We start from the raw sequence: 14,308 nt of genomic DNA, 5'->3' as shown, positions 1-14,308 counted from the left end.
TTATAGAGTGCAGTGAGGAAAAGAGAAAAATATGTAGAATTTTATAATTTTTTGGAATTACTTTCAGATGCTAAAAGTTGAAACATAGTTGATGCACAGTAATGAGTCCTAACACATGCAAAGAGGATTAAGGACAGCTAAGTAAATCTGTGATAGTAATCACAAATGATTCCTAAAAGTGGAGGAGCAGAAAGGGATGAGTCATCATGAAGGAAAGAGAGAATTTAGTAAATTGTCCTACATCGTGTTAAATGTCCAATTTCAAGATTTTATAATCATGTCCAATTTCAAGATTTTATAATCATGTCTCTGACACAAACATAAACCCATGTCAATCTATTACCTAAATCATTAATCAATATGGTAATTGGTAATGAGTGTGCTACAAGTTATTCAAACGAATTTCAAAGAGCTACATCTATGTGAATATATGTAGTAAATAATGCTGAAATACAGTTATAATGAGAAGTAAGGCACTTTTTGGTGGAGAGATCAGTTACCCTGGATATAATTTATTTAAACCTATGGTTGAGAAATCACTTGTATTGCTATCAGTTTCCTATAACTACCAGATTTGTAAAATAGTTAAAAAATTAGAAATAGAGTAATCTTATTTTATCAGAAATTTTGGAATTTTAAGCTTAGGCAATGATTAACTTGCCTTTGAAGATATTCAGCAATCACTTTAGGACCTATGCCTTCAGAAATTTTTCAATGGGAAAACAGTAACTAGTATCAAAATCGAATATATTATTCAATAAAAATTATATTTCCAACTCCAAACATTCTGCAACATATACTACATATACAGATGATGTAAACAAATGACTTTTTTTCAGTTATCAAGGATATAGGCTGAGTTGAACATCTGTACATAATGTAGCAAAAAGAAGTTTATAGCAATAAAATGTGACATCAAGAGTTTATTTGTGGAAAGTACTATGAGAATAAACATTCTAGGACATTTGCATAAGCCATGGGGAAGGAAGTGAATTTCATATAGAATTTTCAGCACTATGCTTGAGTAACTTTTATGTAAATATCAAATAATACAGTGATGTTGGCAGCAATCTTAATTTTAGTGTTTCACTTTTTAGCTATTTATATTTTCATAAGTATTTTGGCAAAACCGTTAGCATTGAGCTGATAATGATTATCTTGTTTCTGTTCTAGTTTTTACTTTTACTGTTCAAAACCTGAGCGTATCCAGGAGCATCTTCTTATGTGTATGCATTCTTGGGTTGTACAAATTGTATTATGCCAGACTGAGAACTTCTCTATAGGTATACTTCCCCACCATTCAAATTTCTTTGCTTGAGTTACTTCTTGTATTTCAATCAGTCAAAAAATTATTTGTTCATGACAATTAAACTTGGGCTCACCAGTTGAACCAGCATTTTACTGTTTTGTGTTTGTGCATATGTGTGTGGGTTTTGTATGTTAAACTACCTTGCAGAGTTTCTAAATTGTAATACAATTTGATTTCCTGACTAAGCCTAGGTTGTTACTGCTGTATTCCTAGTGCATAGCATACAACTTGACATACAATGTCTGATCCAAAAATGATGAGTTTTGTAAACGTGTGCAGTAAAGGGTCAGAAACAGCAGTGGTTTACAAAGTTAGCTCCAGGGAGTCAGATGGCTGCTAGTTCGAAGAGATTTCTTTTTCTTTTCTTTCTGTTCAGAAAATGGACAAAAGCATGCTTGAGGAAAATGAATCAATTAATAAACTTGAATTAATCCCTTGCTTATGACATTCTAATACATTTTCTTTTATATTTCAAGGTAGTGTTGCAGATTCCTTCAATAAAACATCCAAGGTCAGCATTTTTTTAGCATATGCAGTGAATAGCAATTTATGCTTTCCATGTCAATTTTCGACAAATAGCATTTCTTAAGCAGCTAGCACTGTGAAAATCACATGAGTCAAGCATAGATGAACGTGAGGCCTATAGGATGGACTTTCTCCCGCTGTAGCTCATGATACCAGCATAACTTTAAAGAAACATGTGGAGGAGGGGCACATTTGGCACAGTGGTCATGATGAGACTTGGGACACTCACATCCTGTATCAGCTCCTGAGTTCAGGTTTTGGCTCTGCTTCCAATTCCAGCTTCCTGCTAATGTGCACCCTGGGAGGCAGCAGGTGATGGCTCAAGTCCTTGGGTCCATACTACCCATGTGGGATACTGTACTGAGTTCTCAGCTCCTGGCTTTCACCTGACTTAGCACCATGTGTTGTGGGTATTTGGAAAGTGAGTTAGGACTCTCACTGTACCTCTCTCAGTCCCTTTCTCTCTCTTGGTTTCTCTTTCAAATAAATAAAAATAAATAAACAAAAATTCAAAAAAGAAATATATGAAGTTCTGAGTTTTTCTACCTTGAGTAAGGACAAAGTAGCTTGATTCTACTAGCACACATCTGGCCTCTCGGAGTAACCCACTCTCCCATTCCCATATATTACTGCATATCACATTCTTCACTTGTAAGAATGCAGGGCCTTAAACACTTAAACCACGCACATTTATTTTGAGAATTACCAACAAAATTTGTAGCATAACTTTGAATATCAGCACTATGAACCAAAATTCACTTTAAAGTGTCCTATTCCTTGCTTGATCACTTTTTCAACAGGGCATATAGGCCGGCGCCGCGGCACACTAGGCTAATCCTCCGCCTAGCGGCGCCAGCACACCGGGTTCTAGTCCCGGTCGGGGCGCTGGATTCTGTCCCGGTTGCCCCTCTTCCAGGCCAGCTCTCTGCTGTGGCCAGGGAGTGCAGTGGAGGATGGCCCAGGTGCTTGGGCCCTGCACCCCATGGGAGACCAGGAAAAGCACCTGGCTCCTGGCTCCTGCCATTGGATCAGCGCGGTGCGCCGGCTGCAGCGCGCCAGCCGCGGCGGCCATTGGAGGGTGAACCAACGGCAAAGGAAGACCTTTCTCTCTGTCTCTCTCTCTCACTGTCCACTCTGCCTGTCAAAAAAAAAAAAAAAAAAAGGGGGGCATAGCTAGACATTTCTTTTCTGAAAGATAGCAAAAATTAAGAAGTTTGAATTTCCCTAGTGCTTACAATCAAACTGGGAGTAGAAAAAAAATGTATCACAGTATCTTAATATTGTCAAGCAGAAAGATTCTCAACTTATAACTCATATGGGATTATAGCTCTGGCAATACCTCCCTGCCAGTTTATATAACAATCTATCAGCTTCCTGGGTGTTGGGTCAGATAACAGAGTGCTGTTGCTTCCTGACTCTTTTTTTTTACAGATTTATTTATTTATTTATTTGAAAGTCAGAGTTACACAGAGAGAGGAGAGGCAGAGAGAGAGAGGTCTTCCATCCGATGGTTCACTCCACAGATGGCTGCAATGGCCGGAGCTGTGCCGATCCGAAGCCAGGAGCCAGGAGCTTCCAGGTCTCCCACATGGGTGCAGGGGCCCAAGGACTTGGGCCATCTTGTACTGCTTTCCCAGGCCATAGCAGAGAGCTGGATTGGAAGAGGAGCAGCCGGCACTAGAACCGGCGCCCATATGGGATGCCGGCACTTCAGGCCATGGTGTTAACCCCCTGCGCCACAGTGCCAGCCACACTTCTTAACTCTTTAAAGCATCCAAACCATTATAGAACTGTTTCGTGGAAACCAATCATGAAAATACTTAAATCAGTTAATGTTATCAGAGAAAATATAGGGCAATGAATGGCAGAGAAATTAGTATTTCTATGTGTTAATTAAAATATTTTCTGACTCGAACACACAATTTTCTCTGAGCCAAGTTCATTTCAGTGAGGTACACTTGAAACATTTCATATAACAAGTAACCTCTATAATTAAATATATTTTAAAATAAGCAAGCCAAAGAAATAAATAAGTTGTAAGGGCATCCTTTCGATAGCTCTTGTCCAATTCTAACAAAACGATGGTACCAAAATAAATGGATAATGATGAAAAAATTACGTATGCCAAACCTGAAACCATTACATAATAACTCTACTCATTTTTATGTTTTCCTACTAAAGGGAATACTACTCTTAAGTGACATATGATAATCCAAAACAAAAGCACCATAGTCAATTTTAAGCAAAATGTTAAAGCCTGTGTCTTATGTGTATGGCAACTGGATAGCTATACTTACTATTATCTTCTTTTCTTACATATAACCATCTTAGTTTTGATGACATATGAATACCAAATGATCCATTATAATGCTCTCCCTGTACAAGTCTTTCCTTCTTTCTGAAGAAAAATCCTATCCTTTTATTAATAATCCCATTCTGGCCCTTTCCTTTCATACTATAGAAGATTCCACTTCTTTTTTATTTTTTACTTTGGACTAATATTTAACAATTGTACTAATTTATGGGGTACAGTGATATTTCGACATATTTATACAGTATGTACTTACCAAATCAGCATATTTAGCATTTCCATCTCCTCATTTCTTTACGTTTGGAGCCTTTGAGATCATCTCTTAGTTAGGAGGTTGTACTTCTCTTGCTGGCTTTCTTTTGAAATTCACTTCTTGGCTTTAAAAATGCAAGACTTTTCAGTCTTTTAATTAAAGAAATCTTCAAAAACCGAGAAAGTATCTCTATATATACATTTAAAAATTATTTACCTATTTTCAAAGCAGAGAGAGAGAGAATATCTTCCACCGACTGGTTCACTCTCTAAATGGTTGCAGCAGCCTGGACCAGGAGCTCAGAACTCCATCAAAACTTCTTATGTGGGCGGCAGGGGTGAAAGCTCTTGTGCCGTCTTCCACTGCTTTCCTAGGTGCATTAGCAGGGAGCTGGACCAGAAGTGGAGCACTCTGATATTGGATGCTGGCATCAGAGTCACAAGCGGCAGCTTAACCTACTGAGCCCCAGATACAAAAGAGACTCCTCTGCATCTTAAGATTTTCCTTACATCTGACAAGAATACTTAAGACAACCTGAACACAAGATGGTTTCTATTACTTTGTAAAACTAACTTTTGACATTCTATTGTAAAACATTTGAAATGATATAGAAAATTATGAAGAAGAGTTTAATGAGAATACACATATCGAACAATTTTCAATATTTTTCCCAAATTCCTTTCATATGCAGATGTTGTGCATAGATATATTTGTCTTACTTTTTGAAAGCAGAAGAGTGGGGCCAGCGCTGTGGTGCAGTGGGCTAACACCCTGGCCTGAAGCGTCTGCATCCCATATGGGCGTTGGTTCAAAACCTGGCTGCTCCACGTCCAATCCAGCTCTCCACTATGGCCTGGGAAAGCAGTAGAAGATGGCCCAAGTTCTTGGGCCCCTGTATGCACATGGGAGACCCGGAAGAAGCTCCTGGCTCCTGGCTTTGGATTGGCGCAGCTCTGGTCGTTGTGGCCATCTGGGGAGTGAACCAGCGGAAGGAAGACCTCTCTCTCTCTGTCTCTACCTCTTTCTGTAACTCTGTTTTTCAAATAAATAAAATGCATCTTTAAAAACAAACAAACAAATAAATAAATAAATCTTTTTTAAAAAGGCAATATTAGTTTAAGAAAAAATGAAAGCAGGGGTGGATATATTAATATCAAATAACTTGCATTAACAAATTTTGAGGAAAGAATGCTATATTATTATGTATGTGGAGAGAAAATTTATAAATATCTATATGCCAAATTATATGACAACCACATGTTTTAATAGCATATATATAACCATATATGAGAGAAAACATGTGACATTTGTCTTTCTGTGTCTGACTTATCCCACTTAAAATAATGATCTCTAATTCCAGCCATTTTGTTGTAAGATGCAGTGATTCCATTCTTTCTTATAGCTGAGAAATATTCCTGTTAAAATAATTAACAGACATATAAAAATAATACACTTGTATGGGGTATCATGTAATGATTCAATATATGTATACATTGCATAATGTGCAATCAGTGTGAATATATATACCTCCTCAAACATTTGACATTGCTTTATGGCATAAACATCCAAAATTGTATCTTAGATTCTTTCTTTGTAAACAGAAATATGCACTATGTTATCGATAGTCACCCTATTGTGGAATAGAACCCTCAAACTTCTCTAACTATAACTCAGTACCTATTAATCCATCTCTCCTTGTCTCTCCCTCCCAATTTCCCTCCCCAGGCTCTGGTAATCATCATTATGCTTTTAACCTCTACAAGATCACCTTTTTTGTTTGTTTGTTGAGATTCCACAAATGAGTGAGATCTTGTTGTAATTTTCTTTCTGCGCTTGGTTAATTTTGTTGAACAGAATGACCTCCAGTTCCATTCATGTTGGTGTGAATGACAAGACTCACCTTTCTTTATGGCTAAATAGTATTCCATTGTACAAATGTACTGCATTTTCTTTATTCATTGATCAGTGGATAGACAGTTAGTTTCCACTTTTTGGATGTTGTGAGTAGTGCTGCAATAAACATGACAGTGCAACATGCCTCTTTGACAGATGGATTTCATTTCCCTTGGGTACATACATAGCAGAGTAACTTCTGAATCATATGGTGCTTCTCTTTTTAGTTATTTGAGAACTTCCATACCATTTTACATAATGACTGTACTAATTTAATTTCCTATCAATAGTGTACAAGAGTTCCCTTTTCTCTATACCTTCACCAACATTGATTATCTTTTGTTATTTAATAATAGTCAATCTAACTGCAATGAAGTGATATTTCATTGTGGTTTTGACTTGCATTTCCTTGATGATTTATAATGTGGAATATTTTTCATGTACCTGATGGTCATTTTGTCATTCATGTGTCTTCCTTTGAGAAATGTCAATTTACATCTACTCCTGATTTTTAAATTGCCTTAGTTTTGTTTTGGTTTTGTTTCTGTTTTTGATTTTGCTATTGAGTTGCTCCTGTTGCTTCTGTTCTCTGGATATTAACCCCTTAACAGATGTATAGCTTGCATAAACATTCCCCCATTCTGTTGATTGCATCTTCATTCTCTTGATTGTTTCCTTTGCTGTAATAAACTCCTTAATTTATTTTAATTTTTACAATTTTATTTATTTATTTGAATATAGATGGACAAAGATATACACATATGCACAGGGAGAGAAAGAGCAATCTTCCATGTCTTGTTCATGCTCCAAATCCCAGGAAAAATGCAACAACTGGGCCAAGCCAAAGCCAGGAGCAAGGAACTCCTTCTAGGTCTTGCACATGGGTGACAGGGTCTAAGTAGCTGAGTCATCATCTGCTACCTACCAGAATGTGCATTAGCAAGAAGCTGGAATTGGGAGCTGAGCTGGAAACTATGCATTGAAATATGGGATTCAGCTGTCCAAAGCAGTTGCTTAACCTGCTGCATCGTAACTCTTGCTCCTTCCTTTGAGTTTGAATTTGAGAAATCCAGGGTTTGAAGCCAGCTATTAATCACCCTATATTACCACTCAATGTGAATGCAATTTCCTTTTGGGATATTATATAAATATTTTGAATGCTCAGAAACTTTTCATTCTTAATTCTTCTCAATACTCCGTTTCAGACTTAAAAATCAGCATCAGATTTTGAACAAGTGCATAGTAATTCTAATAATCAGGTTTAATTTAATAGATGTGGAAGTTACCTCATTCAATTTTGCAGTTTTAGAGAAAAATTGGTTTTAAAATATAAATATTTGGAATTTATGTCAAGTGTTCATGATTGTCTACCATGGCCTTAAGTGTAATGCCTTACACATAGTAAATACTCAATGTTTGCTGCAGTTATAGGACAAATACCTTTTCACACGCATGGGCACGTTAACTGTAGTAATTATTTTTGTATTTTAAATCTGTAATACCAGCAAGATATTTTTGGCAAATCAATGATTTATAAGAGAAAATGTATATAATATTGAAGAATATAAACAGTGCTTTTATATCTTATAAAAGAGCTGTCATATACAGATTTACAAATAAGGTACATAACCTGTTTCAACAGACTGCATAATGTCATGGAAGAAAAAATGGAATTAATATTAAAAGTTTGAACTAGAGATAATGAAACTGAATTTTAAAGAGTGTCACAATTGAAAATAATCTTATGTTTGTTAAAATGAGTCATCTGAAGTAAAAGAGAATATACTCAAATCAGTAGACGGGTAGGTGTTGTATTGTAATGAGCACTCTTTTCAGTGTATTCACTTGGAAAAGCAATCACTAGAACTCTACTATGTGTGAGATGATAATGTAGTACCATGAAATATTTTTTATCCTTTGTTTTGTTTAAAATACCGAAATGTTATTATTCATGGGTAGTAGTACAAGTGGAAAATTCCTATAGCATTAGCAGTTTGGATTGATTTACTCTAGAGAATGAGAATGCCCATGGATTCAGTTATCTGGATTATATCTGAAAGCACATCTTATTTCAGTCCCTGCAAAAAATCTATGCAAATCTTGTCTAAATGAACATGCAGTAGTTACTTATTTACACATCCAGTTAATCTGTTTGGCATTTACAGCATTAAAATTGTATTTAAATGAGGATAATCATTTTCATGTTTTATCTACTGTAGTATCTAATGAGTGTCATCCCTAATATTTGTAAAGTATTAGAATCCAATAAAGTCTTAGAATTATGACACAGCTCTCTGATAACATCAGTTCAACTTTTATTGTGCATGTGCTAATGGAATGTCAGATGTTCCCAAATCCTTCTTTTTGTGTTGGATACATTGAACTGAAACCTGACCAGCTAAATTACATTGATTAGGAAAACCCCATTTCCTCCCACATAATGTAGGCTTTAGAAATGTTAGATACAGATCTGCTAAGTACAAAAAGAAGTTAGAGTTTTATTGATGGTAGCTTCTTAAAGTCAATAGACAAAACCTAAAGTAGAGTAGCTCAATTATTTTTGATGTAGCCAATTTAAAACTCTTTCTTGCAAGTTGTTAAGTTTCTTAAACATTTCAATTCCATCACCTAAGCTTCCATACCTTCCTGTGCATCTTATTTGTTGGTCTTCATTCAGTTATACCTGAAGTAAACTAATTTTTCATCATTGAACAAATGTGTGAGGAACCCAGGTCCATACACAATGGAGCATGTGCAATTGAATCAAATGCACTAAACACTCTTTTCTTTTCATTATATAACAGGTTTACATTAAAATATGTAATAAAATGTATACAGTAAATGAAACAGCAATTGGCAATGGTGAAACAGCAATTGGCAATGGTAACACAGCAAATGGTTAATGCCACAAACATAAAATACTTAAACCCTCTACATTCTCAATTTTTTTAGGACTGGACCTTGCTATGGCTCCTCTGAGCCTTTAGAGTATCCAGTCTGATAAGGATGTCTCTGTGGACTGGGCAGTGTGGCACTGCAGGTTAAGTTGCTGCGTAAGACACCCACATCCCATATTGCGGTGTCCCTTCAAGTCCTGACTCCTCTGTTTCCAATCCAGCTTCCTGTTAATGCATCCTGGAATTCAACAGATGATAGCTCAATTATTTGGTCCACTGCCTCCCTCTCCATGTGAAGACCTGGATGGAGTCCCAGACTCCTGGCTTCAGCCTATGCCAGTTCCCATAATTGTGGCCATTTGGGGAGTGAACCAGTGGAAGGAAGATATCTCCCTGTCTCACTCTCTTTTGTTCTGCCTTTCAAGTAGGTAAAAATAGCTATTTAAAAAAAAGGATATCTTTGCATATATGAGGACTTGGGCCATGGGAGATAGCTTATACTATTAATGTGACTTATGGTGAGACTCTGTTTAAATATGCCAGAGTTTTTGGGTCACACTACATCAATTTGAGTCTTGGAGGCTAGAAGCAGAATATATGAAGTCAATCATGGAGATGCCATGGGGAAAGGAGAGACATTGGTCAATCGGTACAAGCTAAAGTTACATATGAGGGAAGTTTTGTGCTCTATTGTTACAAGTAGGTGACTATAATTAACAGTAATTTATTGCACATTTAAAATGAAGACAGGATTTTGAATGTTCTCACCACAAAGAAATGATAAATCAGGTGGTGGATATTCTAATTTCCTTCATTAGGTCTTCCATAATGCATAGATATATCAGAACAACAAATGGTACTCATAAATATGTACAACTTTATGTCAACAAAAATAAAAATGCAATAAAGAAACATGGGTATAAATAAGGAAAGAGAGAAATGGGATGAACTCCCTAGTGTTCTATTCTAATTGGAAGTGTGGAAGTGTCAGTATGAAGTCATATATTGTTATGTGCACTGGTCAATAGACTTAGAAATAAAGATGTATATGAAGAGATCTATACACATCTAGTATCCCATTGTGTATATGCTTGAGTTTAAAGAGATCTTCAAGGAGTTCATGTAAATTGAATTAAAAGATAATTTATTTTGGTCAGAATATGTTAGAAATCCATGAATATGAGGGGTTTTTAAAAGATCTTACAAAATGTGCATTATGAAAAAAGTGTGCATAGATTTCAACTATTTTTATATTAAAATATATTTCTTTTTCTAATATTTATTTATTTTATTTGAAGGCAGAGAGAGAGAGAAAAAACAGAGAGAATGAGAGAAACAGAAACTCTTGCATAGGATTGATGATTCCACAAGTACCTGAAACAGCTGAGACAATGCCAGGCTAGAGTTAGGAGCCCAGAATTCAATCTGGGTCTCCTATATGGGTGGCTGGACACAAGTACTTGAGCCAGCACCTGCTGCCTCTTGCAGTGCATATTGGGAGGAAGCTGGAGTCAGGTGCAGAGACAGAACTTGAACCCAGACACTCCAACATGGGATGTGGGCATTGAAAATGGCAGCTTAAACACTACAACAAACACTTGTCCCCAGATTTGTCTTTTATTTTCATTTTTCACAGATTTTTAAAATATCTTCTCACACACCCGTACATATGTGTGCACACACACACAAATGCACACATGCACACATACATGAGTACTTCAAAAAGTTCTTGGGAAATGGTAGTCAAACGTAAGTTCACTTGGTGAAAAAAACTTTTGAAATCTATGCATAGTTTTTTCATAATAGGAATTGCTCATAAACTTTTTGAAGACTCCTTTATACTTACATTTAAAGGCAGGCACACATACACACACACACATGGAAATAAATGCTATTTTACCATAAAACATAGGAAATCCTGTCATTTTTAACAATATGTAAGATCCTGAGGGATATGATGTTAAGTGAAAAGTCAGATACTGAAAGAAAAATGCCACATAATGTCACTTATCTATGGAATGTATGAAAGTTGGATTGGATTCATAGAGACAGAGTAGAATGGTGGTTCCCAAAGTCTGAGGGTAGGGAATATTGGGGAGGCATTGATTAAGGGATACAACATTTCAATTAATTGGAAATTAATATATCCAAGAAGTCTAATTGTATGTCATGATGACCATAGTTAGTATTGATATATTGTACTTTTGAAATTTTCTAAAAGTATCGATTGATTATAAAACTTAATATATAATGTTTCCTTAAAGTTTTATTTATTTTTTAGATTTCAGATGGAGGAAGAGAGAAAGAGGGAGAGAGGGGGAGAGAGAGAGAGAGAGAGAGAGAGCAACTTCCATGTGCAGTTTCATTCTAACTGAGAGCCTGGGAACTCAGTCCAGGTGTCCAACGGGGGTATCAGAGACAGATATACCTGAACCGCCATCTGCTGCCTCTCTGAGTGTGCATTAGCAGGACACTGGAATGAGAAACAGAGCTGGGACTCCAACCAGACACTCCAATATGGGATGAAGCCTCCAAGGCAACATCCTAAACATAACTGCAAATGCCAGCCCCAAGAGTATAGCTTTCCAGTGTTCTCAACATTCCAAAAGTGACAGGCTGGACATGGATTTGGCTTAGAAGTTCAGATATGGATTAAGATGCCCACATCCCACAACAGAATACCTGCATTTGAGTCCAGACTCAGCTCCTGATACCAATTTCCCGCTAATGCACAACCAAGGAGGCACGAGATGATAATTCAGGTAGTTAGGTTCTTGTAACATGTATGGAAGACCGAAATTGAATTCCTGTCCTCTGGCTTAAGCCTCCCAGGCTGGTTGCAGGTATTTGGGGAGTGAAACTGCATATAGGTGCACTCGCTCTCTTTCTGTATTCTTCTATGTGTCTCTCTGCCTCTTCAATAAATAACAAAAAATTTAAATAATATATATTTAAATCAATTTGTGTGTTAAATAGCTTGATTTAGCCATTCCTCAATGTTTACATATATCTTAACATCATGATGTGTGCCATAAATATGACAGTACTTCAAAATTTCATAGAGAGATGTAAACAAAACATAAGTTTATTCTGTCTCACAAACATTTTGAAATTCATGCAAAGTTGTTTTTCATAATAGATATTTTTCATGAACTTTGTGAAGATCCTTTCATGAGCATGAACTTCATTTTTCTTCAAAAGTTGTCAGTTAAAACTAAGTACACTTAATAATAAAAAATAGCATAATGTTCAGAGGAAAATATTTTAAATTTCATATTATGTAATATGAAGACTGGTTATATTATGGTCTCCACAATATGGAGAAAATGTTATTTATTTTCACAACTCAAATTTTTGATTCAAGATTTTACAAAGTAAATCCTTAAAACTTTTGGTGGGTTTTCATTTTGTTTTCTCTCAGTAGCTGATTCATAGGAAGTTTGACATGAAATGCTACTATGACCTCCAAATCCTATTAAAAAAATCTCCTTTCTGCTAAAGGTATTTTTTCAAGTAAGAGTCTGCCTCATAGCAAGAAGTAAAATAAGTCACACTTATATAACACCTCTCCTTTTCAGAGAGCCTAAAAAGTCTCGATAATTATTTCACATTTCTGGAATTTTTACTTATAAAAATAACATCTGCCTGTTTTTTTTCTCATATACATTTCTTAACCTACCACTGACTTCTCATTTAACTTAGTTATCATCACTTTGACTAATACACTCCTCCTCTCCCACTTCTCTTCTCCGTCATCATTCACCATGTCTTTCACCTATTTCTCCTCCCTTTAACATATTTTCTCAGTCATATTCTGATATATTTTTCCTGCGTAACTCTGTTTGCTAGAAATAGCTTGTTATTTCCCAAATCAGAATCTTTTCGGATGTGACCCACTTATTCTGAAACTGCTATTAAAAATAGCAAAAGGACAGTAATAATTGTAATTCCTAGACCCTATCAGGATAATGTATTCATTTTATTTAGTTTTGTTATTTTTCCATATGCTACATTAGATGTAAGTTTATGAATCCAAGCAATTTTGGAAATTGATGTTTGTGTTAGATCCAATAGTTGGCCATAAATGCATCATATCAAAACAACCAGACAGCCAGGAATCAAATCCTGCTTCTAGTACTTAATAGCTGTATGGAATTGGTAATGTTAGGTAAACATAATATGCTCCATTTTGCTTGTTGATAAAATGGATGTAGTAACAATATCTACTTAACTTATTATTACAAATTAATCAGTTAATATTTATAAAACAAAACAAACCATTTTTGACATCAAAGCAAAGTGTCTAACACACAATTAATGTTAGTTGATTGGTGACAACTAACTGAGCATTTAAAAGGAAACCTGTTGAAGTGAAACGGACACTATGAGAAAGAATGACTTGATCAGCCCTTGTCCTGACTGTCGAGGAACAACTTACTACTTTATCCCTTTTAGTGTTTTTTTATTCTACTTAAAACCATCGGTTGAACTCTTTAATTAACACGCAATTATTCTTAGTCATTTGAATTTAGCTGAAAAGTGATCCCTGTTAAATATAAGAGTGGGAATAAGAGAGGGAGGAGATGTACAGTTTGGCACATGCTCAATCGGACTCACCCCTAATGGTAGAGCTAGAAAAGTACCAGGGGATTCCAATTCAATACCATCAAGGTGGCAGGTAACAATGCCATCTTACTTGTTAAAGTGATCAGATTAAGTTCATAATTGATCAAAAAGATAGGATTAAGTATCAAAGGGATTACATAAATAAGAACAGTGTCTGCAAATAATTGATAGAACTAAAAAGGAGAGAATGATCCTACATGGGAAGCAGGATACACAGCTGACTCATAGAATGGTAAAAGCCCTGAACAGCACTCTGACCTCAGAATTAGCCCTTAAGGCATTCGGATCTGGCTAAAAAGCCCATGAGAGTTTTGCAGGCAAGGGAAGCCAAGACATTGTGGCAAAAAAAAAAAAAAAAAAAAACAAAAAAAACAAAAAAAAAAAAAAAAACAAACCTAAATGAAAGATCTGTGAGTGAGATCCCAGTGGAAAGAATGGGCCATCAAAGAAAGAGGTACCTTTCTCTGAAGGGAGGAGAGAACTTCCACTTTGAA

The sequence above is a fragment of the Oryctolagus cuniculus genome, chromosome X (assembly GCF_051225735.1).
Source record: "Oryctolagus cuniculus isolate XC-2025 breed Fujian yellow rabbit chromosome X, ASM5122573v1, whole genome shotgun sequence".
Taxonomy (NCBI): Eukaryota; Metazoa; Chordata; class Mammalia; order Lagomorpha; family Leporidae; genus Oryctolagus; species Oryctolagus cuniculus.
Note: the sequence above shows the minus strand (reverse complement) of the source record.